Source organism: Mustela lutreola, chromosome 1, assembly GCF_030435805.1.
Source record: "Mustela lutreola isolate mMusLut2 chromosome 1, mMusLut2.pri, whole genome shotgun sequence".
NCBI lineage: Eukaryota > Metazoa > Chordata > Mammalia > Carnivora > Mustelidae > Mustela > Mustela lutreola.
The window spans coordinates 45,555,264-45,583,216 of NC_081290.1; the positions used below are offsets into that span (position 1 = coordinate 45,555,264).

At 35.8% G+C, this 27,953-nt stretch overlaps 1 long non-coding RNA gene across 1 annotated transcript; it reads right to left on the bottom strand.

Annotated features, from left to right (window-relative positions):
- Positions 1–1,606: 1,606 nt before the first annotated feature.
- Positions 1,607–27,541, bottom strand: LOC131822747 (uncharacterized). The gene is made up of 3 exons (XR_009350305.1): positions 27,496–27,541; positions 21,412–21,454; positions 1,607–1,648 (listed from the first exon to the last, which is right to left on the bottom strand). It is a non-coding gene; the product is annotated as an uncharacterized LOC131822747 (long non-coding RNA).
- Positions 27,542–27,953: the final 412 nt, after the last annotated feature.

The window sequence follows — 27,953 nt, forward strand, 5'->3', positions numbered from 1 at the left end:
CATTTGTTTCTTGAAATAATTATTAGTGTGAAATTGAACTCGCAGAAGCAAGTAGTTGTGGCCTGTGGCTATTTCTCCTCCACTAGAGCACTCTAAATTCGTTAACTTTTAGCAATTACTTTTGTACCAGACGATTATCTTTCTAACCCAATCGATTTGCCCATATTTCTCTCGCTGCACAGTCTGTACACTGGGGAGAAAAATCTCTACCTGTTTGGAGACCTAGTAGAAGCCAAATTTCCATTGTAGCTTTTACTTTTTGGTTTATGAAATGATAAAAACCTGACTTCTTTAGTAATGTTCATTCTTTTCTTACTCAGTTATTATCAGTGATGTGTAATGATGAGTAATAATGTGATGTGTAATAATGATTCCACCACTCTTCTCAGGCTTCATTAACCATGGAGAAGGGTTTTAAAGAGTTTTAGGTGAGTAAATATAACCTCCTCCCTGAATTACTGCTGATGGGTACAAGTTATAGGATTGAGCTCCTTCTTAGTGATCTGTACACCTAGGGCAGGTCTGTTAGGCTCCCCGAGTTCTGCTGCAGGAAGCTCTTGATTCCTGGGGGAATGGAAGGTTCTAATTGCTAATACTTTCTGAAGGCAGATAAAGGTTAGCAAGTAAGGGAAGGAGAAAATGTCAGCAACACATAACGACCCTTTTCCCCAGAGTCCTAGCCAAAAAATATATGAAACAGGAGATACCTGTTGCATTTTTCAGAGGATGTTTGAAAGGCATATTTGTTCTGTTAGAGATCTAAGGTTCTAAAAGCATGATGACTCATGAAAAGGACCTGGATTTATAATTTTTTTTTATCTATTTCTCTTCTAGATTTATGAGATGTCCTCCCCACTATTGGAAAGGTAAGTTTCTATAGGACTGAGAAGCCAATACAGTCTGAGAACAGACAGACACGACCCTCTTCCAAAGGGAGTATTGGAAGACAGTGGACTGATTTGGTAAGGGTAAGTACAGGGATTGGAGAACCACAGGGTTTGAGTGGGAAACCTGATTCACAACTTAGGAAATTTGCAACTTTGGCCAAATTTCTTACTTCTTGAAGCCCTGAATGATTGATTTATAGCCTTGTGGTAAAAAGGCTAGCTAGTACAACAATATCGTCCCTCCACCCCCATCCCTGCCCTTATCCACAGTTTGATATTTGCCTTTCAGTTGCCTGTCTGGAAGCAGATGGTCCTCCCTCTGAAGTATTGTTAGAAGACCAATAGCAGCCTAACCCTCATCATGCTATGTCATTCACCATAATTCTCTTCACATAGGCTCTTTATCATCTCACATCATGGCAAGAAGGGTGAATAGAGTATAATAAGAAGGGTGAATACAAAAAGATATTTTGAGAGAGAAAAATACTACATTAACGTCAGTTTTATTAAAGTTTATAGTTAGAATTATTTTATTTTATTATAATAAATCTCTTAATGTGCCTAATTTATTAATCTCTCATTTACCTAATTTAAAATTACACTTTATTGGGGTACCTGGGTGGCTTAGTCGGTTAAGTGTCCGACTCTTGGTTTCAGCTCAGGTCATGATTTCAGGGTCTTGAGATCACGCCGGAGTTGGGCTCCAGGCTCGGCAGGGAGTCGGCTTTCCCTCTTCGTCCATCCCCACTCGCACACTCTCTCTCACAAATAAATAAATAAATATTTTAAAAAATATATAAAATTCAACTTTATCATACTACCCACAGTTTTAGGCATCCACTGGGGGTCTCATATCATATTCCCTGGACTCCCTACAAGGGGTAACTTCTGTGTATGTTGAACATGTAAACAAGCCTGACACCAAATTAGAAGCTTTACCTCCTCCAACTGTCTTCATCTTTTTAACAATTCTATGAGGTATATGTTGCCATTACCTGTATTTTCAAGTGAGGAATTGGAATTTTAAGAGTGATTGAATAGTTCTCTCAAAGTCACATTGCTAACAAAGGGCAGTTCGAATTCGAACGCAGAAAGTCCCTTTGCAAAAATCACACTCTATTGATAAGACTTTAGCAATCCCTGTATTTCTCACCTAGTTGATAGCTATGTGAAGTACATATGAAAAGTATTGGTTGCCCTCTGCTGTGTAACAAAATGCCATAAATTTAATGGCTGGAAACAACATCTATCTATTAACTTATAGTTCTATAGGTCAGAAGTCCTGAACAGGCTGGTTTTTCTGCTCAAGAATGAAAATAAGGTGTCAGCTGGGCTGTTTTTTTCACTCAGAGGCTCAGAACAACAACAACAACAAAAACCCAGAAAAATAAAAAAACAAAAACAAAAAACAAAAGCAAAAATCTGCTTCCAGCTCATTCTTATGGTTGGTAGACAACAATTCCTTTTGATTAAGAGGACTGAAGTCCTATTTCCCCCCAGAACTCTCTTCTGGGCACTACTCTTAGCTACTATTTCTTCCCTGGGGAGTTTGCAACATGGATGTTTGCTTTCCTCCAGGCCATCCAGTCAGCTATTTCTGATTTCTTGACCAGTAGGAGAAATCTCTTTGCTCTTAAGTGGTTATGAGATTAAATCAGGCTCACTTGAATAAACTCCCTTTCTTAAAGTTACATAAAAGCCCACTTAATATAACTTGGTCATGGAAATAAAATGCATCTTATTCACAGCTCCAGGTCTTATGCACGACATTTACACAAGGAGCCCAAAGTGCTGAGGACCATGTTAGCATTCTGTCTACCACATGAGGAATGAGTGACAGTCTCAAGGTGTTGTGAGGATTAAGGGAAATAATTGTTAAGTAGTGAATTGAGCATCTTTATTAGCATATTACACTTGATGCATGGTAACAATAATGATGAAACATCATGGAGGGACATGCATGGAGACCAAATCAGGAAATAAAATCAGACATGTAGTGTCAAATAGCCCAGATAAGAAACATGACTGGGATGTGCAGTGAGGTGTTCAGACTTCCTTGTTGGCGACCGAGTATAATATTTATAACCTACAGACTGTATTGATTGGTTACTGGTAGGTAGGGATTAGACCAAATTTTAAGACATAGGAATAGGGTCAGCATTATCTGTATTGATTTCTAGACTTTGCACTGCCAGTTTAGTTGCATCCAAGATATGCTGTTTCTCTCTGATTCTACATACTATTCTTGGAATAAACCATAGCCTTCCCTGTCTTAGAAATTTTCTTTGTCTCTTTCCTATATTACCAAAGTCCCTAGTACTAGTTCATTGTTATCTACCATGCACTATTACCAATTCATACATCTACCAAGAGGACATTTTTTAAAGAGTTTATTTATTTATTTGACAGAGATCATAAGTAGGCAGAGAGGCAAGCCGGGGTGGGGGGCTCCCCACTAAGCAGAAAGCCTGGTTTGGGGCTTGATCCCAGGACCCTGAGATCATGACCTGAGCCAAAGACAGAGGCTTTAACCCACTGAGCCACCCAGGCACCCCTACCAAGAGGAATTTTATATCATCTCTGTGATACATTTTTTTTTAGATACTAAGTTACAGTGAGGGAAAATATACATACATATATATACATCCAAATTATGTCTTATTATGCATATGTGCAATAAAAGCCATGATAGTTGACTAATATAAATTATGATCTTGTCAGATAAAGCTTTGGCATAGCATCTATTAGATCAGGTTATGGCAGCTGTATGGGAGCTCATAATTCTTTCTTGTCCATATTTTATCACAACTTATGTAAAACCAAATTGTAAACAAGAATATAAGATAGGGTATGCTACTATTAATCATCAGATTTTACAACAAAGCAATAATTATCAAGATATAGAGATTCTATATCAAGAACACTTGGCATTAATGAGAATGGTAATTATTGAATAAAAAGAGCTCCCTTCCTTCATAAAACATTTAAGGAGAGCCTAGTTTGTGCTAGACACTGGTGGTATGTAGCAGGGATAAATAATATCTGCTCTCAAAGAGATTATGATGCATTTAGGGGTAAAACAGAGAAGTAAATCAAAGATTAAAGAGTATGTTGAGCTATGCCAGAGTTATGCACAGAAAGCTATAGGGACAAATGTTATTTTAAAATCCCAGAAGGGTTATAACTTGAGTAGTAGACTTTGATTTGACTGTCTGTATGTGCCGTCGAGGCATAGATTCTAGATTTATCCCACTCTTCATGTTTCCTATCATATTATCACACATAGAATAGATTTGTAATTCATATATGTTCAAGGACTAAATGAGAAAAAAGTTAGTTGATTATTTATTTGACTACTAGTGTCTTTGTTTCTTTCTTTTACTTATTTATCCTCAAATAAAAATTACGATCTAACTATACCATTTTCTTCCCAGAATCTGCCCTACCCCTGATTTAGGGTTCGGACCTAACTCCATCAGCCTAATGTAGTGGTTCTTGACAGGGAACATTTTCCCTCTATTCAGCAATGCCTAGAGACATTTTTGTGAGGGGACCAATGGTAGTGTGGGTTGTTACTGGCATCTAGAGGGTAGAAGCTCAGGTTGTTACCACACATCTATAATGAAGAGAATCATCCTTCTCCTCAACAAAGAATTATCTGGCCCAAATGCCAATAGTATAGATGTTGAAAACCCTGATCTAATTTCATCTTTCTAACACCAGGAATTGGTGCAGGGAAGAGCACCTGATCTAAACTGATCTACTCAGACAAAAGGTTGGAGGTTTTCCTTGATGTCAAGAGAAATGAAGCTCTATCAGTGAAATATAAATCTGAAAGCATCCATTGAATGTGGAAGTGTCTAGAGCTGAGACCTAAAGGAGCAATTTTAGACCATGAAGAGGAAGTTATAGAGGATTAGCATCCGTACCAAGGAAGATGAGCTAAGAAATGTAAAAAGAGATTAGTATAATTTGAACAAGGAGATAAAACATAGCCTGAAGCATTCATTACCTCTGAATGTTTTAGTAATATAATCCAATAGATTCTCTTAAAATTGTTTAAATATGGGGTTCTGACAACTTGCAAAAAAAAAAAACAAAACAAAACAAAAAAAACCTTCAATCCAATAAAGAGTAAATGAGTGCATTACAAATAATACGTAGGTAAAGGCAAAAAAGAAAACCATAGGTGAAGGAAGGGGTTAACAAAAGTAAAGGGGATTGTGAATCAACATGATTTATCCCAGCCTCTCTACTCAGACATAGTATAACACCATCAAGAACACACATTATGGTAAGAGAAATGCTGGTTCCACTATCATGTTCAGAAAAATCTCATTGATTCATTGATTCTCAGCACGGTCACCTTGGCATTCAGAAATCCCTTGAACTAAAAGATGCTGTGTCTCCTCCCCCAATTCACACAGTCATAAAGATTTCCCATTAAGTCTTCCCCTTCTGTGGAGTCTCCCCAGATACCACTGCTCATAATTAGCACCATCTTTTCCCCACCAATACATATCAATTATTTTAATTTCTTCCATATATGCTATTATAGTCTGAGAATTAAGTGCTATGTTTTTTTTTTCCCACTCACTAGATTTGAGCTACTGAAAACTAAGAACAGTCTTTATCACCTTTGTGACCCACAATTTAGAAGACTATTTATACCTAGTAGAAACTCATGAGGCCTTGTTTAAATAATGCTATATATCTCAAAAACAAAAATAGTTGTTTTTTTTCTTTTTTTCATTTGGGGGTAAAATAACATTTTAAAATCCTTATGGAAGATTGTCTTTCAAGTTTAAAGCTCTCCCCTCCTCCTGATGTGATCCTAAAAAAAAAAAAAAAAAAAAAAAAAAAGTTTTTGGTTCCTCTACTTTTATCCGTGTTCATTATTTTGGAGCATGGAAATAGAAGAGTATCACAGAACACTGCTATTATCCTCAGAAGGAAGTCAGAGGGCACTGCTATTTCAGTGTGTATTTGTCTCAAACAAATAGAGCAATAACAATCCCCTTGTGCTAATTGAAGCTGACATTTACATACTTTTAGATTCTTCTTGGGAGTAACACACTGTGCAGACATGGAATGTAGCTTCTCTGCTCTATCTCCTACTACTAGGGTAATATCTCTGAAAATTTGTTCAGATCCTGAACCCTATTTATTAGAGTTTTTCAAATCTCAAAGATACAAGCCAGAATGTTTTGCATAGCATCTTAGGACCATTGGATGCTATTTCTTGCCTCCATCTCGGCCACCCCCTTCCTCATAGGCTCTCCTCTGACCATCTGTTAGTATGCATTCATTACTAAAGTACTTTCAACAAAGCATGCTCCTTCCTACATCACTAGATTTGCATACGATGCTTGCTCTATTAGGAGGCATTCAGCACTCCTTTGGTGACATGACTTATTTCTATCCATACTTATGATTTAATTTTGAACCTTAAAGATCTTCTGACCATCCCACCATAGGGCAAGATGAGAACTCCCTCCTCTCTGCATTATCAGCACCCTGTGGAATGTCTTTTTCTGATTGCTGTTTCCATCCCTAAACTATTTGGAAGTCCTTTAAGGAAGGACACTTTTTGTAATGATGTGTTTATCCATTAAATGAGGGGTTTTCTAATATTTGGAACTGTACTCTGTATCAATAATATAGGTCAAATAGAGGCTCGGAACACAGGTGTGTGTGTGTATGTGTGAGTGTGTGTGTTTCTAACTGAAATTCACTATGAAATTTTCTTCTTTTCTTTTTCATCTTCTATACATTTTATTTTTATAAAAACTACCCTCTCCCCTACTATTCTGTCTTTCACACTTAAGTAAACAGCATCACCATCTACTCAACTGTTCCTATACACATTATAGGGATCTCATTCTTTTCCCATTCCTCCCTAGCACCCCAGCTACCCTACCTCTAAGGGTTCCATCTCAATTCAAGTGTTAGTCCAGGCCATAACCACTCCTGCTTTAGGTAATGGAAATAGCCACCATGTGGATTTTGCACTTCCATAATTCTCTTTCCATAATCTTCTAAAAATGCAAATATTAGTTTCCTAGGATTTTCATAACAAATTACTACAAAGTTGGTATCCTAAAACAACAGAAATTTATTTTCTCACAGTTCTAATGGACAGAAGTCCTAAATCAAGGTGTTGGCAGGCCTGGACTCCCTCTGAAATTTCTAGGGAAGAACACTCCCTAACCTTTCTCAGCTTCTGGTTGGATACAAAGTTTTCTTGACTTGTGGCCATGTAACTCCAATCTCTGCCTTCACTTAAACATTGCTTCCACCTTTGTGCATCTTGGTCTCAATTTCTCTTTTGCCATGTAACTCCAGTCTCTGTCTTCACCTTCACTTGGGTTTCTCCTTTGTGCATCCTGGTGTCAGTTTCTCCTTTGCCCTTTCTTATGAAGACATCTTTTAGATTTATTGGCCGCTTTCATTCTAGGCTATCTTTATCTTGAGATCTTTAATTATGTCTTCTAAGACCCCTTTTCCAAATAAAATTATAATTACATGTTCCTGGTGGACCTATCTTGGGGTGGTGAGGGAGTGGTACTATTTAACCATTTGATGGTTTCCTTATGCCTAGGTACATCATTTTTTTAAATGTTTACTGTATGCTAATAGTAAGTATAAAATAAAAGGTAAAGAAATTCAAACTGAAAAAAAAATTGTTAACTTTCGTTTTTGTGGCTCCTATTAAAATGTGTTTACATATTTTCATGTGCCCCAGACTAGACAATAACTAAGTTTCATGAGGGCACATAACATATATACAATTTCTAGCAGTATAAACCCAGATGTCTAGAACATCACTGACATTCAATAAATATGTTGGACAAGTAAATTAAATAATTATTGAAGAAAATAGGGAATGGATAGTGTTAAAAATAAAAATTCAACTAAGTAAATTTGAAGATCTTGTTGGCTTTATTAAGCAATTCATGAATTGGATAGCATCCCATCTAGCAAGCAGAGAGATCCTATGGAAGCTATACAAAATGGAAAAATTTCATAGGCAGAAACAGGAGAGACAACTAGCAAAAGGAAGTAAAAGATTATTTCAGGCACGATCGCCTTCCCTTAGGAGGGAAGAGCATCGGCTCTTATTAGATGGATTATCACATTTCCCTTGGGGAATGAAAAGGGCCCATGTGACATATTACTTCACTGATGATGACCAGAAAATGCCTGACTGACCAGTTAAGACTACATTTCTGGGGGAGGTTGAAACTGCAATTAGATTGGGCATTAAGCCTCAATTGGTAATCTGGCCTTCCACAAGTGACCCTAATTGGGGCTTGGGGCTTAACAATAGAGATAGAATCTCATTGACCCATTCTAAAATAATTATTATATGTTCTGCTACTCCCACCATGTCTGAGGAATAACTTGAACACGCTACTAAAGTTAATGTACTGAGAAGGGCTCAGATTAGTTCTTCTACCTTATAAATGCTCAAAATTGAGGATTTACAATGAGGATAGGGAAACTTACCTATTTAGAAAGAGAAATAAATCTTGACCTAAATGTAGCTTTATCTATCCTTTTGTTTTTTTCTTAAACAAAAACATTAAATATTCTGTAATGAAAGAATTTTAAATCAACTTCATGAGCTTGATTCATATAACACTTCATGTTTTAATATTGTATGCAAAACAGCTTTTATATAGCTCAAAGGAAATTATGGAATCTGCTTAACAAAATCAAATAATATTAATACTGCCAGAACAAAAAGTTTTATATATATGATAAGTAGTAAAAAAGAAAAGCCATATAAGATAATTCCAATGACATCAAAGTGATAACATAGCTAGATATTTTAAATTGACTAATAAGAACTTACAGCCTACCACTTTACCTAAACATTTACCTTAAAAGCAAAATTAGTCATTGTTTGAATTTTAATCTTTGTTTAAAGCTTATAGCAAGAAAAAGTATTCAAGTTCATTTAAGCATAAAACTATATTTTTATTTTAATCAAATTAATGAAAAAAAAGGTTCCCAATCTATTTAGAAATGTTAACATTTTTCTCAGAATAATAAATTAGATAGATTAAACTTTAATTATAAGTATTTTTGAGTCATTGCAATATTCAAATATTTCTCAAGTATTTATTTAGAACTCTTATTGACCTCGAAAGTTAGAAACAGTATAAGAATTACGATTACAAAGTACATTGTTTTTCAGCTTTCACACTTTAAAAGAAAATTGAGCAAATGAGAATATTTATCAATATAACCAATATCAAAAAGAAAATAGAATTACATCAAAGTTATTCAATTTTGTGTTTTTTTATTAAGTACCCACTGTGTCAAAGAAACTGGATAATGTAGGCTAATATGTGTATTTTCATTTTATGAAACAAGTTTGATACAAAACATAAACATAAAAATAGACAGTGAAAAGAAATAGCTAAAACTGAAGTATCATTTAATTCTGCAGAAAATGTACTAATTCCTTTCATAGACATTTATTGGGCACCAATATGTGACAGGGAATATGCATTATATAAATTATGCCGTTACAGATGACATGCATTTCCTTTCCTCAGACAAATAACCTTTTGTTCCCTAGGCATTTTATTACCCTTTCTTGCCCTTATTCATTCACTCAATAATTATTTATTGAGTGCCTACTATGTAATGGACATTATGTTATTTGTTGGGTAAATAATGGTGTACATTAATTCCTCAGTGATTCACTCTTCACCATAATGAGGTCACTTGGATTATCAGTGAATTCTTTTGATGTAGTACAATTTATTATTATTATTGTTATTATTATTATTACCACCGTTATTTTGATCATGGTCAACATCTTAGACCAACTCACCAACATCCTCTCAGAGACTTTGGAAATATATTCAAAATCTCCTATCACGTCTTTTCCAAACCACATTCTATATAGCTTATCACACCTTTGAAACCACTTACACTGAAACTGAAATAAAATGCAAACTCTGTTCTAGTGATCAATAAAGACGTGAGATTTAACTGAGGCATTTTCGCTCACCAGCCTATGTAAGTTATCATACTTTTAGCCTACCCTCATTTGCCCAGTGAGTCCGATGACTTTTCCTTTCTAGTACTTTAGATCTCTTAAATATTATTTTCACAGAAAGATAATCTCTGGTAACTCTACCTGTCTAGCTTCTTATTTCCCAGAATATTATCATCTGGAGTACCATATAAGTTTCTTTCACAGCATAAATGGGAAAATAAATTCATAGGCTTTTAGTTTATAGGAGCTAAGGATAGGTCTACAGAAACTATAAATAAGTAAACAGACATTTATAAATCTGAGCGATAAAATACTATGTTGATGTAAGTGCAGGCTATACAATCACTGAGCAAAATGTTAAGCATAGCTCTGTCTCTAAATTTCCATAAAAATGTATAAATTAATATGCACAGGATTAGTAGAGCTGGCTGTCCAAAGTTAGAAAGTTGGGGTTTAAAAAAGAAAAAGGAGTTAAAAGCAATATGGAGTACAAAAATATTAGGAATAAACAAGAATAAATTAAAGAGGTAAACAAAGACCAGATCATAAAGTACTCTATAATTCTATAATCTGTTTGAAGGAACTTAGTCTTCATCTTGAGTACCATAGGTGCCATTGAACGTACTTTAGCTACCAAAAACTTCGGTGTAGAGGTGCTATATACTTTTCTACTGCTGCTCCAGAAAATATATATATATATATATATATATATATATATATATATATTATTCAAATATGTATATTTATACATTATACACTTATGCATTAAACATACATATTTATATCCTTATACATATATATTTATATATAAATAATATAATGTCTCTTATATTTGTGAAAGTTTTGTACTTCCTTTATTATTAAAGTATGCTATATATTCCCTAGATTTTTGTTATTTTTTATTTCTAGTACACAGAAATATATTGATCTTAAATTACGCAGTTTTATTAAATGATACTAATTTTTTAGGTTTCTACTTGATTTATTTTAATTCATATCAGATAGGGAAATAATGATATGTAGATCAATTTTACTCTGTAAATACTTTGATGATACTACACTTAAAGTTCCTAGCCCTGGGAAAGAAATATTGCATTTTAAACCTTTTCAAATTAAAGGAATTTTAGAAGTCATCTAGTGAAGCATTTTTCAAATTTTTGGCCACAATTCATTGTAAAAAACAATGTTTTACATCACATCCCATTATATTTATATACACACATCCCAGTATATTTATATACACACAATCAAACTAAAGCTTTGTAATGTAGCACTTACCTGTTTTATTTGTGATGCCCTGTGTATTTTTTTCTTCTATCTATTTAACCTCACTTCTAAAGTGTTTGTTGCAAAATTGTTTTCAAACCCACTTAAGTGTTGAGAGATGTTTGAAAATCGTTTTAGCCCAACACTAATTTTATAGGTAAATTAACTGAGAATCATGGCCTGTAAGAAGCTTGTCCCAGGTTATTCAAATAGACATTGAGAATTCATCTGCCCAAAAGAGAAATTTTAAAAAGACGAGATGAAGAATAAATAAAAACAGAATTGTTTTTCTTTTTACTCTCTAATGAATCATCTCATCTACCGTATTTTAAAGCCCATTGACTAGAAGAGTATTTGTCAAGAGTTTTTGATTATGTTTATTAAAAACACATATTTGAGGACCTCATCACAGATTTACTGAGCCCAAATTGCTCTAGTGACTAAATAGTATTCTAACCTTTAATAAATGTTCTAATCTGTTAGGTTTCTACCAAATCTCTCACATATTTCAGTAAATTGGGCAATGCCAATCTCTACCTGCTCACGTTGCATTAGTACATGTGAAATTAGAAATCAGCATTTTACCAAGTTGCAATTGACTAAGGCAATTTCTAGCCTCTACTCTGGCAAACATTGACAGAATATATGTCACATATGGACTTTGATTGGTTGGGAAAGTGACTACATGTGTGCAACCTCCCCTCCTCTTCATGAAATGTAACCATTTCTTTTTTTTTTCCCCTTAAAGATTTTATTAATTTATTTGACAGAGAGCGAGATCACAAGTAAGCAGAGCAGCAGGCAGAGAGATGGGGGAAGGAGGCTCCCCGCTGAGCAGGGAAACTGATGCAGGGCTTGATCCCAGGACCCTGAGATCATGACCTGAGCCAAAGGCAGAGGCTTAACCCACTGAGCCACCCCGATGCCCTTGTAACCACTTCTAAGTTAGGATTTAAAAATATTTTTTCCTTTGGGTTTCTGGGTGGCTCAGCCATTAAGTTGCTGCCTTCAACTCAGGTTATGATCCCAGAGTCCTGGAATGGAACCTGGCATTGGGCTCTTTGCTCAGCAGGAAGCCTGTTTCTCCTTCTCCCACTCCTCCTGCTTGTGTTCTCTCTCTTGCTCTCTCTCTCTCTCTCTGTCAAATAAATTAATATAATCTTAAAAAAATATTTTTCCCTTGAATTTCTAGAATTTTCTTGGTTTCAAGATTAAGTTTTGCAATACATTTGTTTTCTGATTATTGTCCACTCACTTTATCAAAATTTAACTTGGAAACTACTGAATGTTAATCACTGAAAATTGGTGTTTGATCTATTTTTTTTAAGATTTTATTTATTTATTTGAGAAAGAATGAGTGAGAGAGAGCATAAGAGAGGAGAAGGTCAGAGGGAGAAGCCGACTCCCCAAGGAGCTGGGAGCCCAATGCAGGACTCGATCCTGGAAGTTCGGGATCATGACCTGAGCCGAAGGCAGTGGCTCAACCAACTGAACCACCCAGGCGCCCTGATCTATGTTTTAAAGACTTACTCTTTCATTTGGGAAATCATATTTTATTGAAGTAAATATATTTTAACACTAAAAGATTTGCTAGGTGGAAAACATAGTGCCTGGAAGAATTAATTACAAACTTTACATTATATCTTTCCTTCAAGAAAGGCAAAAGAATTTTATATATTATCCTACTCACTTCCATATGTCTTCCAAATAATTATAGACTCATTACATAAAAACTGTAAACATTTTGCACTGCAAAAGAATGGAACTGGGTCACTTTCTTATATCAAATACAAAAATAAACTTAAAATGGATTAAAGACCTGAGTCCATACAATCCCTAAAAGAAAACAGGCATTGAAGTCTTAGACATTGGTCTTAGTAAAAATTTTTATATCTCTCTCCTCAGGCAAAGGCAATAAAAGCAATAATAAACAATTAAGATGGTATCACTAGAAAACTTTTCTATTGTAAAGGAAACCATTAACAAAATGAAAATGCAACCTACTGAATGGGAGAAGACATTTGAAAATGATATATTTCATAAGGGGTTATTATCCAAAATATATAAAGAAGACCTACAAGTCAACATCAAAACCAAAATAAAACAAAACAAAAACAATCTCACTAAAAAATAAACAGAGGTCCTGAATAGACTTTTTTTTTTCCAGAGAAGACACACAGATGACCAATAGACACATGAAAAGATGCTCAAAAATGATCATGAGGATAATGCAAATCAAAATCACAACAAGATGTCAAGTCACAACTATCAGAATGCCTATTATCAAAGACAAGAAGTAGCAAGTGTTGGTGAGGATGTGGAAAAAAGAGAACCTGTGTAGTGTGTGGGAATGTAAATTGGTGTAGCCTCTCTGAAAAACAGTATGGAGAGTCCTCAAAAAATTAAAAAGAGAAATACTGTATGGTCCAGCAATTCTATTTCTGGGTATTTATCTGAAGAAAACAAAAACACTCATTTGAAAAAGTCATGTGTACCTCTATGTTCACTGTAGCCTTATTTAAAACAGCCAAGACATGGGAGTAACCTAAGAGTCCATAAACAGATAAATGAATAAAGAAGGTTTGGTACACACACACACACACACTGGAATATTATTCAGTTATTAAAAAAATGAAATATTGCCATTTGTGACAACATGGATAGAACTAGAGGGTACTATGATAAGTGAAATAAACCAGGCAGAAAAAGAGAAATAGTACATAACTTCACTTATATATGCAATCTCAAAAAAAAAAAGATCAAGCAAAACAAAACAGAAGCAGACCCATAAACACAGAGAACAAACTGTTGGTTGCCAAAAGGGAGGAAGATTGGGAGTATGAATGAAATAAGTGAGGGGGATTGATTGAGAGCTACAAACTTCTAGTTATTAAAAATATCAGCTTCAGTGAAATGAAATAACAGCATAGGGGACACAGCCAATGATGTGGTAAGTTTGTATGGTGACAGATGGTAACTACACTTATTGTGGATTTTTTTTTCATAATGTAAATACATGTTGAATCATTATGTTGTATACCTGAAACTAATATAATATTGTATGTCAACTACAGTTTAATAAAAAAGTAATAATGGTTGAAAATATTTAAAAAATCATGAACATGCTAATAAAGACATTGTTCCCTGCCATTCATTGTAACCTTAAATATTCACACATACTCACATCATACTCACATACACACACATATTATAACATGGCTATTGACACATTCCACCAAAAAACACTGCATTTACTATTAATTTCCTGAACTCTACATCTGAAACTAATGATTTACTATATGTTGGCTAGCTAAATTTAAATTAAAAAAAGTATTGAACAAGGAATTTTACATGACTGTCTGTTTTAAATATGTAAGTACATCTGTCATGATGTTACCAAAATTAGTGACGGGCATGTCAATAACTTAAGCTTTCCAGATTTCCAGTCAGCTATTTTTATTTTTATTTATTTTTTTTAAGATTTTATTTATTTTATTTGAAGGACAGAAATCACGAGGCAAGCAGAGAGAGAGGGGAAGCAGGCTCCCTGCTGAGCAGAGAACCCTATGTAGGGCTCAATCCCAGGACCCTGGGATCATGACCTGAGCCGAAAGCAGAGGCTTTAACCCACTGAGCCACCCAGGCGCCCCTAGTCAGCTCTTTTTAATCATCAAAAAGGACAAATAGGATTTATCTTTCAGTTTGCTGTGTTGAGATGGATTGTAATCCTGAACACCATTTCCAGCAGACAGAGTATGATAACTACTTGGAAGATGAACATGTTTTCCAATGTGCATCCAATGTGGAATCCCAAATGGAATTATTAATTATCAAACTGTTTCCATATGCCTGAATGGTCTTAGTAATCTTGCTTAGAATTCTTGGCAGAAGACTCCACAAAAAATATTCTACAAGGGGTGCTAATGTCAAGTTTTATAAATGAATAATTCAAAGTAGCAAAAGGAATTTTAAGGAAACTTTTCTTTTAGGCAATTTGTCCTGCCTTTGGGCAACACTGACTAAACAGAAATCATTTTCCAGCTCTATTTATTTGTCTGTTTGTTTTTAGGATATCTCTCTACAACGTTCTGAGGGAATCCTCTGTGTAACTTGAGCATCCATTACTCAAAAACAAAACTAAAACAAAACTAAATATTTCTCATCAGAATTTAGTCATGGAGGTAACACTAGTAGGTAAGTGACTCACAGAAGAGTCAAGTTAGGGAGATTTGTTAGTTGGATGGAAGACCTTATAACCATTAGCTATCAGTAACAGCAGCTAGAAAATGTTCTGGCACTTATTTGGTATTTAATTAGTGGAATGCATAAGTGATCAAATAAGTAATTGCCTGAATAGGGGAATGAACAAAACAAACAGAACTTGTCTTTATGAATCCATTTCAGTTACTATTTTATTATTTTATTTACCAGAGGTCTTTAATGCTTTCTGTATTTCTTAGTCTAAATTTTATATCTGCACTCTCATGTGGTCAGTGAGTCTAACACTACAGTTTTTCTTATGTTTTCCTCTAGAGTAGCCTTGTTAATAAATGATAGGGTTTTTTAGAAGAAAAGTGGCATCTATTGATGGACACAAGTTGCTTCCAGATCTTGGCTATTGTAAATAATGCAGCAATAAACATAAGGGTGCATATGCCTTTTCAAATTAGCATGGATAAAGAAGATATGGTATATTTATAAAATAGAATATTACTCAGCCATAAAAGAGAATGAACTCTTGCAATTTGTACAAATTGGCTGGACCTGAAGGGTATTATGCTAAGAGAAATAAGTCAGACGGAGAAAGACAAATAACATAAGATTTCGCTTACATTTAGAATCTAAGGAAACAGAACCTTCCAACTAACCAACCACCACTATAAGCAACAAAATAGTAACAGGTCTATAGAGAATGAACTTTTTTTGTTTTTTTTGTCAGAAGGGAGGGGAATGGGAGTATGTGTGAAATGGATGAAGGGGATTAGGAGGTATAGTTGTGGAGCGAATAAATCACAGGAACAAAAGGTTCAGCATCAGGAGTATACTCTATGGTATTATAATAACATTGTATGGTGATAGATAAGAGCTCTGTTTGTGGTGAGCCGAGCATAATGTATAGAGTTGTCTAACCTCTATGTTGTACAGCTGAAACTAGAGTAACATTTTTTAAAATTTTATTTTACTTTATTAATTATTTGTTATTAATATATAATGTATTATTTGCCCCAGGGGTACAGGTATGTGAATCATCAGGCTTACACACTTCACAGCACTCACCATAGCACACACCCTCCCCAGTGTCCATAGCCCAACCACCCTCTCCCTACCCACCTCCCCCCAGCAACCCTCAGTTTGTTTTGTGAGATTAAGAGTCTCTTACGGTTTGTCTCCCTCCTGATCCCATCTTGTTTCCTCCTGATCCCATCTTGTTTCATTTTTTCCTTCCCACCCCCCTAGGCCCCCATTCTGCCTCTCAAATTCCTCATATCAGGGAGATCATATGATAATTGTCTTTCTCTGATTGACTCATTTTCTATCAACTATACTTCAATTAAAAAAAAAAAAGGCTGAGGGGTTGGAAGGAAGGTCGTTTAATGAAGCAGTTTCTACCCATTAACAGCTAAAACATGTCCTAGGCCTACTATGATTCTGAACATTTAGACAATATTAAAGCTACAGTGTTTGTTTTATAGGATCCCATCAATTTCTAGGGAGTAGAGTGAAAGTTTTGTTACTCTTCTGAGACACCTCCTTTACAACTTTGTGGATGCCATTGAATATATTTCTTGCATAAATATAATTCATCTGTATTCTCTAAAGGGATAAAATATTTTTTAAAAATGACTAGTTTTTACTTATCACTTCCTACTATAAAGTAGAGTTTCATTTTAAGCATTTTGTTATTTGACATATTTCTTATCTCTGATTAGGAACAGTCAAAGAAAAGAGAAAATATGGTGAAATAATGAACTGAGGATTTATAGGAAAAAGTACTGAAAATATGTCTCTCACTGAGACTTCCTGAAAGGGATTTGCCCTCTGGCTTACTAAGTACACAGTGGTTACTGGTTTTTGAAGGCTGCCTTAAATATTCAAATTCACTTGTGGCTTAAGATCTATCTGGCATAAAAACTGGAATATTATAATAATTATTAACATTTATTGAATACTTACTACATGCTAGGTGCTACACTAACTGTTTTAAATAATAACTGATCATTACTTTTAAATGTCAGCAACCCTGTGAGGTAGACCTATTGTTCTTTCCATTTTACTTACGAGGACACTGAAGTTCAGAAAATAAAGTAGCTTTCTCAACTATTGGGTGGCAGATTTAGGATTTAAAATATTTCTCTCTGATTCCAAATCCCATCTTACTAATAATCTGCATATTCATTAATTTCTTCAGGCATCAAAAGGTTTATTCAAGTCCTGGGCTGCAGAAGACAAGCAAACAAGAGAATGTGCCTACCCTCACAGAGTGATTAATTATGCACCATGAGACTAGTAGATATTTATTAAATAATGTAAGTCAATAATTGAATCTTTCTTTTAATGATGTTCTTATCTTAAATAAGTACATCTTACATGCATTTTTTCCCCCAATTATTCTTTTTAGGTCTTGGATACCATGAAAAATGGGCTAAATTGACATATTCTTTTCTTATCATTCTTGGAATTTTAAAAATGTTACTGATTTGTCTTAGAGTAAGTTAAATAAGTAAATTTAAAAAACTGTTAAATTGCTGGTATTTGAAGTGACCCTTGTTCCCACTCCTTCCCAATGTCTAGTTTTTGTAGTTTTAGTTCACTTTCAATGGCTGGAAACACTAGAAACTTCCAAACTGGTATTTCTCTGTCTCATGTCCTGATACATTTGCTCTAATCACTGAACTGCATTTATCCCTTTTACTCTCTTGGGACAGTATGATATAATGGTCACCACAAGGATGAACAGATTTGATTTGCATATTTTTAAATCCATGCCTTATTAAAGCAAATCTCCCTTGCTTGATCATTCACCCTGTTCCTCTGATTCTATCGCCTAAGTACTTCAGAAATCCATCCATGCTTTCCTGTTACTATTACCACTGCTGTCAGTTACACACACATGTTGTTTTATCTGAAGAACATGAGCCTCCTAATTGCTGTCCCTATCTATTCTTGCCTTTCCCACAGCACCCCCATGCCATGCCCTGTATTATCTAGAAGCAATTAGGATGAGGTAAGGTGCAAGTCTGTCATAACACTTTCATAGCACAGTATTCCAACATTTATAATACTTTACTTCATTAGAAAGAGATGGTTGTATTCCCAAATTATCATAGGTTCCTTTAACTAAGGGTGACTACGTATTGTAACACTGAGTAATATCTATAGTATAGTGTTATTTAGAAAACATTTGTTGAACTGACCTGAAATAAGTATGCATTAACGTTGCATAGAGACTAATTATTTATTTGGCTTAAGATTGCTATCCTCCCTTCATTCCTTGTTTCCATCATTCTCTTCCTTCCTTCCTTTCTCCTTCTTTCCTTCCTTCCTTTCTTCCTTCTTTTCATTCTTAGAGTATTTTTATATGCTTATTATTGACAGAATCTTGGTGTTTGGGATCCAGCAAAACAAAAGTCTTTGCCTTGCGGAAGCTAGGTTATGTAATTAAGAATTAAAAATAAATGCAGAAAATGTAGTAGATAGATTATGTAATATATTATCAGATTTAAGTCCTATGGGGAAAATAAGTAAAAGTTGAGCAAAGTAGAGTTGATCCAGAACGCCAGAGGGGACGGTTGGAACAGGTTGGAGTATGAAACAGGGCTGTCAGAGTAGATCTCATCGAGAAGTAAGACCTGAGCAAACATGTGAGGGTGAAGGGCTGAGCCAAATAGATAATCTCAGAATAACTCATCTCAGGCAGAGAAAAGTGCTGTAGCAAAGCCAGCTCATATTTGGTATCTCCCTTCATCTGATTTTCACCAGCTAAAGATACAAGTCTAAGCTACACTGAAGACCTTTAAAAAACTGAATTACAATTGCATATGAATATTGATTTGTCCTATAGTCCGTGGCTATAGAACTTGCACTGTAGTTTTCATTCACTTGCATTAGTTCCTGTTTCTAAGCAGCAGCTCTGAGTACTGGAAGGAAGATTGTGCCAGAAGGTAACCGTGTGTGGGAGGAGGGAGAAAAGCTGTAAGCAATTCAACTGAAGCTGTTGTAGAGGCAGGCCAACACCGCAGAAGAGCTAGGCAGCAGAGCACCAGATGAATGCAGAGTGGCTGGAAGTGAGGCACCAGATACCAACATGGGAAAATGCAGCTCTAGGAGAAGAAGAAGCTTTTAGGCATGTTGACTGTGTAACACAAAGACAGAAGCTCAGGTATGAAGAAATGTCAGGGAAAGAAAAACAGAGGCAACATTTTTCTGAAGTCGTAACAAGTCAATAAATAACTAGATTCACAAAAAGTTGCTTTTCTGTTAACAAGGGCTTCCTTAAAGATTCACAAGACTAGTAAAACAGATGCAAACGGTAGGAACAATTAATAAGAGCCCTACAGAATCAGGGGTAGGCATTTATGTGCTTGTGATACATTAGAGAATTTTTTTCAGAACAGTCAAATCAAGAACTTTTTTCCCCTATATACTTATTTTGCTCTTATAGTGGCTGGTGTAGTTTTATTTTAACACTTTAAGAACTCACAGTGGCCTTCCAGAAAAATTTGCAAAGATAAAACATCTAAGATATCATGAATATCATGAATACTACTTCTTTTTCTTGCAATTTTATAAAACAAACATAAACACAGAATTCAGAACATCCAGAAGACAGACCATAAGTTTATGCTTGTTGTCTTCTTCATTTTTTTTTCTTTTTTTCCCCTTTATTATTTCTTTATTCAATTGGGTTACACAGGGAATCCTTTGATGAAAGAGTTTTGCTTCTTGGGTTTACATATGACTTTGGGTTGTTTAGTTATGGGTGGAGAGTGACGGTGATGCCAGTGGTTTACTAGATGGGCAAAATAAGCAAATATAAGAAGTGTGTGGGAAAACATTTTCAAGTCAGAGAAAAGGAAGGTTTGTCCATAGTGATTGGCTAACAGAAACTACAGCAAGGGATAAAGCAGGAAGATGATGTTTCCAGGGAACATGCATATACAAGGCAAGTATCTAACCAAAAAAAAAAAAAAAAAAAAAAAAAAAAAGACAAAGATTGCCCGGAGTGGTAAATGAAGAATTAGAAAACACTCTCAGGAAACTTGGCAAAGGATGATTTTAAGACCCTGTGGTCAATGCTTGTAATTGTTGCAGGACAAAGTAAGATGTGATCTAAGAAGTCAGTCCTGTGAATTCACGAAGTTGAGACTAAGCAGCAATGGGAAAATAAAGAAACAATGGGAGATGAGGCCATGAACTCTGTGAGGGCAGTGAGCCAATAAATACTAGGTTTCAGGGATTTAGCAATGCAAGAAAAGACAGAAAGGAAGGAATTGTCTAATTGCAGAGTAGTGTGGGTCAGAGAATTATCTACTGAGAACAGAAGAATTTCTTTCTTTCTTTCTTTCTTTTTTTTTTTTTTTTTTTTTTTTTTTTTTTGCTGAGGTTAAAGTAGGTAAAGGGCATAAACCTAAAGCACCAAAGCAAAAGATGAAACAATTATGAAATTATACAATAACAGTAATAACCACAATTTGAGTACTAGGTACTCAGTTAAGTGGTTTACATTTTCTACTTCCTAATCTTCCTCCAGAAGGGTTATTAATACCTTCTGTTTTCCAAAGAGGAAACTGAAATAATTATGACATGGCCCAGATCACATAGCTCATACTTTGTGGAAAGGATATTTAAATCCAGTTTTGTTAAAGCAAAAAATATTGCAATTCTCATGGGGTAGAGGGATGGTGTTAGGAGCAAGGGGATGGGGGAGGGGTTTGTATTGAAGCTGAATAATGATGAAAGCTTGGAAAAAAGTATTGATTTCTGTGTGTGTGTGTGTGTGTGAGTGAGTGTGTGCATGAGACAGAGAGAGAGAGATAAATAGTAAGGGATTTAAGCCTGAAATGGTACTGAAATTTAAAGAATTTTACACTTGTGAGGAATCAGGAATGTAGCTGATAAAGCTGAATAAAATATTTGCTGAGCAATAATGAGAGAATAGCTGGGGAAAGATATCAGCTATGTAGCATTAGGAAGTCCATAAAAAAAAAAAAAAAGAGTATACAATTGATTCTTCATATTCACCACCTATAGGGCACCAGGCTCTGGACAACTTCCACTGTATCACCTGGAATGAGATAAGAAACACATTTTATTGGAGAATCTCAAACGTTAAAGATTAACAAGAGAGGTTATGAATCAGCTTCTCTTTCATCATCCCAATGATGAAGTGAGTGGGACCAGGTGCACTTAGATCCTCAGAATGTACTTATGGTTCCAAACACTGTGGAATGGTATAGATCTTTTGAAGATGCTTTCTGCATTTTTGGCTTCTTGAGCAAAATGAATTGACATGTTAGAGAATGTCTCCTTCACTTCAGTCCTATTTGCTCTTCACTTTTAAGCACATTGGATCTAGAGCCATCTGCTCCTGTACAAAAGATAATAAAACTAATCCCACCCCAGCAACCACAGGGAAATTCTAAGAGTCGTAAACTTGCAGACTTACCTTCTTTCCCCTCTGGAGACACTGGTTGGTATTCCAGAGGGCAAAAACACAGCTTTTACCATTCTCTTCCCCAGAATAATACGTTTACATTAAAGAGATTAAATTTCTCTCCTCTCAAGAGTGAAAGAAACAAGGTGTATAAGTACCAGATATCTTCAGGGTCCCTGCCCTATAATACAGACCCTGGTATATTTAGGATAATATCTGACTCTCATCACCTTGCTCTGGAAGAGAGGGGAATTGAGCCAAAGAAGAATCAATGTGGTTATTACTATAATAATAGTAACCTTTCTCTGTCCCAGAAGGACAGGTCTGCTTTTAAATAATAGGAATAAATGTAGGTATGAGAAACTCCTCACTTCGCACCCATATGCGATTGCTTTTTCTATTTGAAGTTCAAGCTTGAAATAAAATTATCATTGTGATGACAAGCAATCTGTGTTTGAATGCAACTATTTCCAGGAGCTGTCTGAGAGCCAGACATCTAGCATGTAGAGTCAGGGGTCCATGAGGAGTTGTGAACCTTTCACCGGTGAGAGGGAGAAAGACACTGACTCCATGGAAATTCTAGCCTGGTGCAGCACTTTTGTCTGCCAGATTCCTGATAGTGAGCAATAGAGCTTCAAAGAAGCCTGCTCATTGCATAACAGAAAAGAAAAATGTGGTTGGTCCATCCAGTACATGGCACAATCCACAGAAGATGAAAATGGAGGATGTTAGTGAGAATATCATTGAAATGACTAAGCAAATTTCTGAGGTTAAACTGGAAGGAAAATATGTCAGATTAAATTCTAGAGTATTGGAAAACTGGACAGTAGAGAGTCATTTTGGTAATGTTAAGCTGAACACTGAATTCAGTGGGAGAAGTGTGGAGATTTTGGAGGAGTATTTATTTAGAATTGGCCAAGGAATATCAGATTTTAACACATGAAAGATGTTACAACTCTAGACAGTGTGATAGTCTAGGATGTTATGCTAAGAATAGATTGTTTAAGTAGAAAAGAACAGTAGGTGGTTGAAGGCAGAAAGTTAAGGAAAACCATAACTTCAAATGGTCTCTTTGTGAAGATCTTACTGTTGCCAAGCATTAAAGCAAAGGATGGAAACTAGTCTATGATCCAGGCATGGAAAGTATGGGTAAGATGTGACAATGAGGAGATGGAATCTATGTAATTAGGAGATGTTATTTTCAAGAACTTTTTGCAGATGCAACCTAGAAGCAGAAATAAAGTATCCAGAAAAATACTAACTTAATATCAAGACCCTATGCTATAACAAGTTGAGAGATGAAGACATGAAAACTGAGAAACCTGTATCTGAGACTGTTCCATTAAGCCTCTTATCTACACAGTCTACAAATTATTGTTATCTACAAATAAATTATCTGGTCCAACTTGAACTTAACCCTCTTTAGAAGAACTGAGTCTGATTCATCAAACTAGGTTTGAAAACTCGGCCACTCACAAGCAAAGGAAAATCATCTGTCTTCTCTACCCATAACTTTCTTAACCTACAAAACATGGATCTTATAGTCTAACTTATTAAATTAGATACTTCCTTGGATATTAAATGAAGCGATAGGCATAAACTGCATAAATCTTTCAGCACAGGACAAGGCACAGTCTGTGTTCAATCTAGGGCTTTTATCATTATTTTATTATAGTTTCTTTCTCAGCAATGCCTTCATTACCAAAACCATTGGCCTTTTTTGCCATGAAGTGTTTTTGTTTTTGTCTTTATTTTTTTACACCTTTTATCATATTCTCTAGGTATCCTAAAGGTTGTGGTTTATGTTTCCTGATATGAGACACTGAAACAGAGATGCATATTCATTTCGGATCAACACCTATAGAAGGGAGGGGAGAGAAGAAATTGAATTATAATACAGACTCAATAAAATCTTGGTCAACTTCCTGAGGAAATGTGGAGTGAATATTGCTTATAAGTGTTGACCGATGTTGGGCCAAAATACTGATGTTTACATACCTGACTCACCCAGTCACTAGATATGGACGAACAAAGCAATAGAGTAACCCACCATGAGGTGTCTCCTCTGCAGTTGAGGCAAACCCATAGTCATGAAGAGGCCAGTAGGTGGAGGCTGACTGCTGACCATATTCCTGGCAGCTGGGACAAGTCCTTTGTTGAGGGAAAATCTGGAAGGCTCTTTCCTGAGTCTTCCACGGTGGTTTCTAACCTTACCTTAGCCACTTACTTAAAAAGTAGTTTTTATTTATACCATTACTTTACAAGCTTCATTCTTATAATCCTAATTAGAATATAAGCTACATACTATAGGAACCAAGTTTAATTTTTCTCTTATAGGCATCATAGCACCATACAGAGGCATACATAGCACCATGCAGCAAAAACAAAGTATGAAGAAAGTACCTATATTTTGAATCACAGGTAAAATGATTTAAACTGTAGCATCTCCTTTATCCAAATTGCATTGTGAATATTGTTAGAATCTTTATTATTATTATTATTAATTAATTTTTTAGGAGCAGGAAGTGGGGAGGGTCAGAGGGAGTGGAAGAGAGAGAATCTCATCTTAAGCAGGGTCCACGCCCAGTGAGGCACCCAACCTGGGGCTCCATCTTACAACACTAAGATCACAAGCTGAGCCTAAATCAAAAGTCAGGCACTTAACTGACTGAGCCACCCAGGCATCCCATGTTAAAATCTATTCTGAAGTCCCAAAAGTTCATTTTTGCTTTTGTGTCCTTTGCCTTTGGAGACATATCTTGAAAGAAGTTGCTGTGGCCGATGTCGAAGAGGTTACTGCCTATGTTCTTTTCTAGGATTTTGATAGATTCCTGCCTCATGTTGAGGTCTTTTATCCATTTCGAGTTTATCTTTGTGTATGGTGTAAGAGAAGGTCGAGTTTCATTCTTCTATACATAGCTGTCCAATTTTCCCAGCACCATTTATTGAAGAGACTGTCTTTTTTTCACTGTATATATTTTTTCCTGCTGCATTGAAGATTATTTGACCATAGAGTTAAGAGTCCATATCTGGGCTCTCTACTCTGTTCCACTGGTCTATGTGCCTGGTTTTGTGCCAGTATCATGCTGTCTTGGTGATCACAGCATTGTAAGTAAAGCTTGAAATCAGGCAACATGATGCTTCCAGTTTTGTTTTTCTTTTTCAACATTTCCTTAGCGATTTGTGGTCCCTTCTGGTTCCATACAGATTTTAGGATTGTTTGTTCCAGCTTTTTGAAAAATGCTAGTGGAATTATGATCGGGATGGCATAGGAAATATTGATTGCTCTAGGCAGTATAGACATTTTAACAATGTTTATTCTGATTCATGAGCATGGAATGCTCTTCCATCTTTTTGTGTCTTCTTCAGTTTGTTTCATGAGTGTTCTGTAGTTCCTCAAGTACAGATCCTTTACGTCTTTGTTTAGGTTTTTCCAAGGTATCTTATGGTTCATGGTGCTATAGTAAATGGAATCAATTCTCTAATTTCCCTTTCCATATTTTCATTGTTAGTGTAAAGAAAGCAACTGATTTCTGCACATTGATTTTGTATCCGTCCACATTAGTGAATGCCTGTATGAGTTCTAGTAGTTTGGGAGTGGAGTCTTTTGGGTTCTCCATATAAAGTATTATGTCCTCTGCGAAGAGATAGAGTTTGACTTCTTCTTTGCCAATTTGAATACATTTTATTTCTTTTTGTTGTTTGATTGCTGTTGCTAGGACTTCTAGTACTATGTTGAACAACAGTAGCGAGAGTGGACATCCTTGTCATGTTCCTGATCTCAAAGGGAAGGCTGTCATCTTTTCCCCATTGAGGATAATATTCTCTGTGGGTTTTTCATAGATTTAATGAAGTTGAGGAGTATTCCCTCTATCCCTATACTCTGAAGGGTTTTAATTAGGAACGGATACTGTATATCCGGTCAAATACTTTTTCTGCATCAATTGAGAGGACTATGTGGTTCTTCTCTCTTCTCTTGTTGATTTGTTCTATCACATTGATTGATTTGTGAATGTTGAACCACACTTGCACCCCATGGATAAATTCCACCAGGTCATGGTGGATAATCTTTTTTAATGTACTATTAGATCCAATTAGCTAGGATCTTGTTGAGAATCTTGGCCTCCATATTCATCAGGGATATTGATCTGAAATTCTCCTTTTTGGTGGGGTCTTTCCTGGTTTGGGGATCAGGGTAATCCTGGCTTCATAAAAAGAGTCTGGAAGTTTCATTAAGATGAAAACTTTCTGCACAGCAGAGGAGACAGTCAAGAAAACAAAGGGGCAACCCATAGAATGGGAGAAGATATTTGCAAATGACACTACAAACAAAGGGCTGATATCCAAGATCTATAAAGAACTCCTCAAACTCAGCACACACAAAACAGATAATCATGTCAAAAAATGGGCAGAAGACAGGAACAGACACTTCTCCAAAGAAGACATGCAAATGGCTAACACACGTGAAAAAATGTTCATCATCATTAGCCATCAGGGAGGTTCAAATCAAAACCACATTGAGATACCATTTTACACCAGTTAGAATTGCCAAAATTAACAAGACAGTAAACAGCAAGTATTGGAGAGGATGTGGAGAAGGGGGAACCATCTTTCACTGTTGGTGGGAATGCAAGTTGGTGCAGCCACTTTGGAAAACAGTATGGAGATTCCTTAAGAAATTAAAAATAGAGCTACCCTAGGACCTTGCAATTGCACTAGTGGGTATTTACCACAAAGATACAGATGTAGTGAAAAGAAGGAGCATATGTACCCCAATGTTCATAACAGCAATGGCCACAATCACCACACTGCAGAAAGAGCCACGATACCCTGGAACAGATGAATAGGTAAAGTAGATATGGTGCATAAATACAATGGAGTATTATGCCTCCATCAGAAAGCAGGAATACCCAACTTTTGTATCAACATGGGTAGGACCAGAAGAGATTATGGAAGAGACTGGAAGAGACTATGCTAAGTCAAGCAGAGAGAATCAATGATCATATGGTTTCACTTATTTGTCAAGCATAAGGAATAACATAGGTGATATTGGGAGATGGAGAGGAGAAGTGAGTTGGGGGAAATCAGAGGTGGAGACAAATCATGAGAGACTATGGACTCTGAGAAATAAACTGAAGGTTTTGGAGGGTGTTGGCTGAGCCTGGTGGTGAGTATTAGGGAGGACACGTATTACATGGAGCACTGGGAGTGGTATATAAACAATGAATTTTGGAACACTGAAAAAAATAAAATAAAATAAAATAAAATAAAAATCTATTCTGAAGGGCAAGTCAGTATGTATTTTAGGATAAGTACCATCTTCCTCCAGTTTCTGACAACAGGTGTTTAGTGGATTCTGCATCTTGCTTCTCTGTGCAAAAACACAGACCATCCATACCCTGTGTGTTTTCTGCCCTCATACAGCACAGTATCAAACACTCCTTATCTATATGGCAAAAACAAGGAGTTGAGGTAGCGAACCCAACTCAGAAAAAAAGGATGACATAATACAGTAGGTCAAAGTCTGGCTACTGGGTATTATTATTTCCTAGTTGCCCACCATGAGACAATAGTTCATTCACACAATTTTAACAATTATTTGATCTACACTCGTACCTCTGTTCCTAAATAAGATTTAGAATTACACAACCACCAACAGGAATATTGCTTACCTGCCAGTGGTCAGTTAAGTAGCTCTACAGTTGGCAGAAAAATTTGGAGCTTAAAGCTGCACTGTGAACAAAAGCAAAGGTTAAAAGCATTATTTTAAAAAGTGTTTCACCCCAGGGATGTCTTCTGGAAATGTAAGCCAGCTCTCCTGGGAGAAGCTGGAGCTCTTTGAGCATTTGTGCATCTGTGATTTCATCCCAGGGGAACAAATTTCTTACACACAAACACAGATCTGTCTTAGCAACAGAGCTCTTTTTGCTAGGACTCTAGTCATGTTGAAGGCACGTAAATTAGTGTAGTGCAGTATGGTGCAAAGGCAGAAAGTCATACCAAAGTGTCTTCCAAAAAAAGGAAATGAGTTGACATGAAGGAGGCAAAGAAGGGGACTGAGTAGGGGTCACGTGAGCACATAGATTATGCTAACTGTTTATATAGGTTATTATGTGTGTGTGCCTTTGAA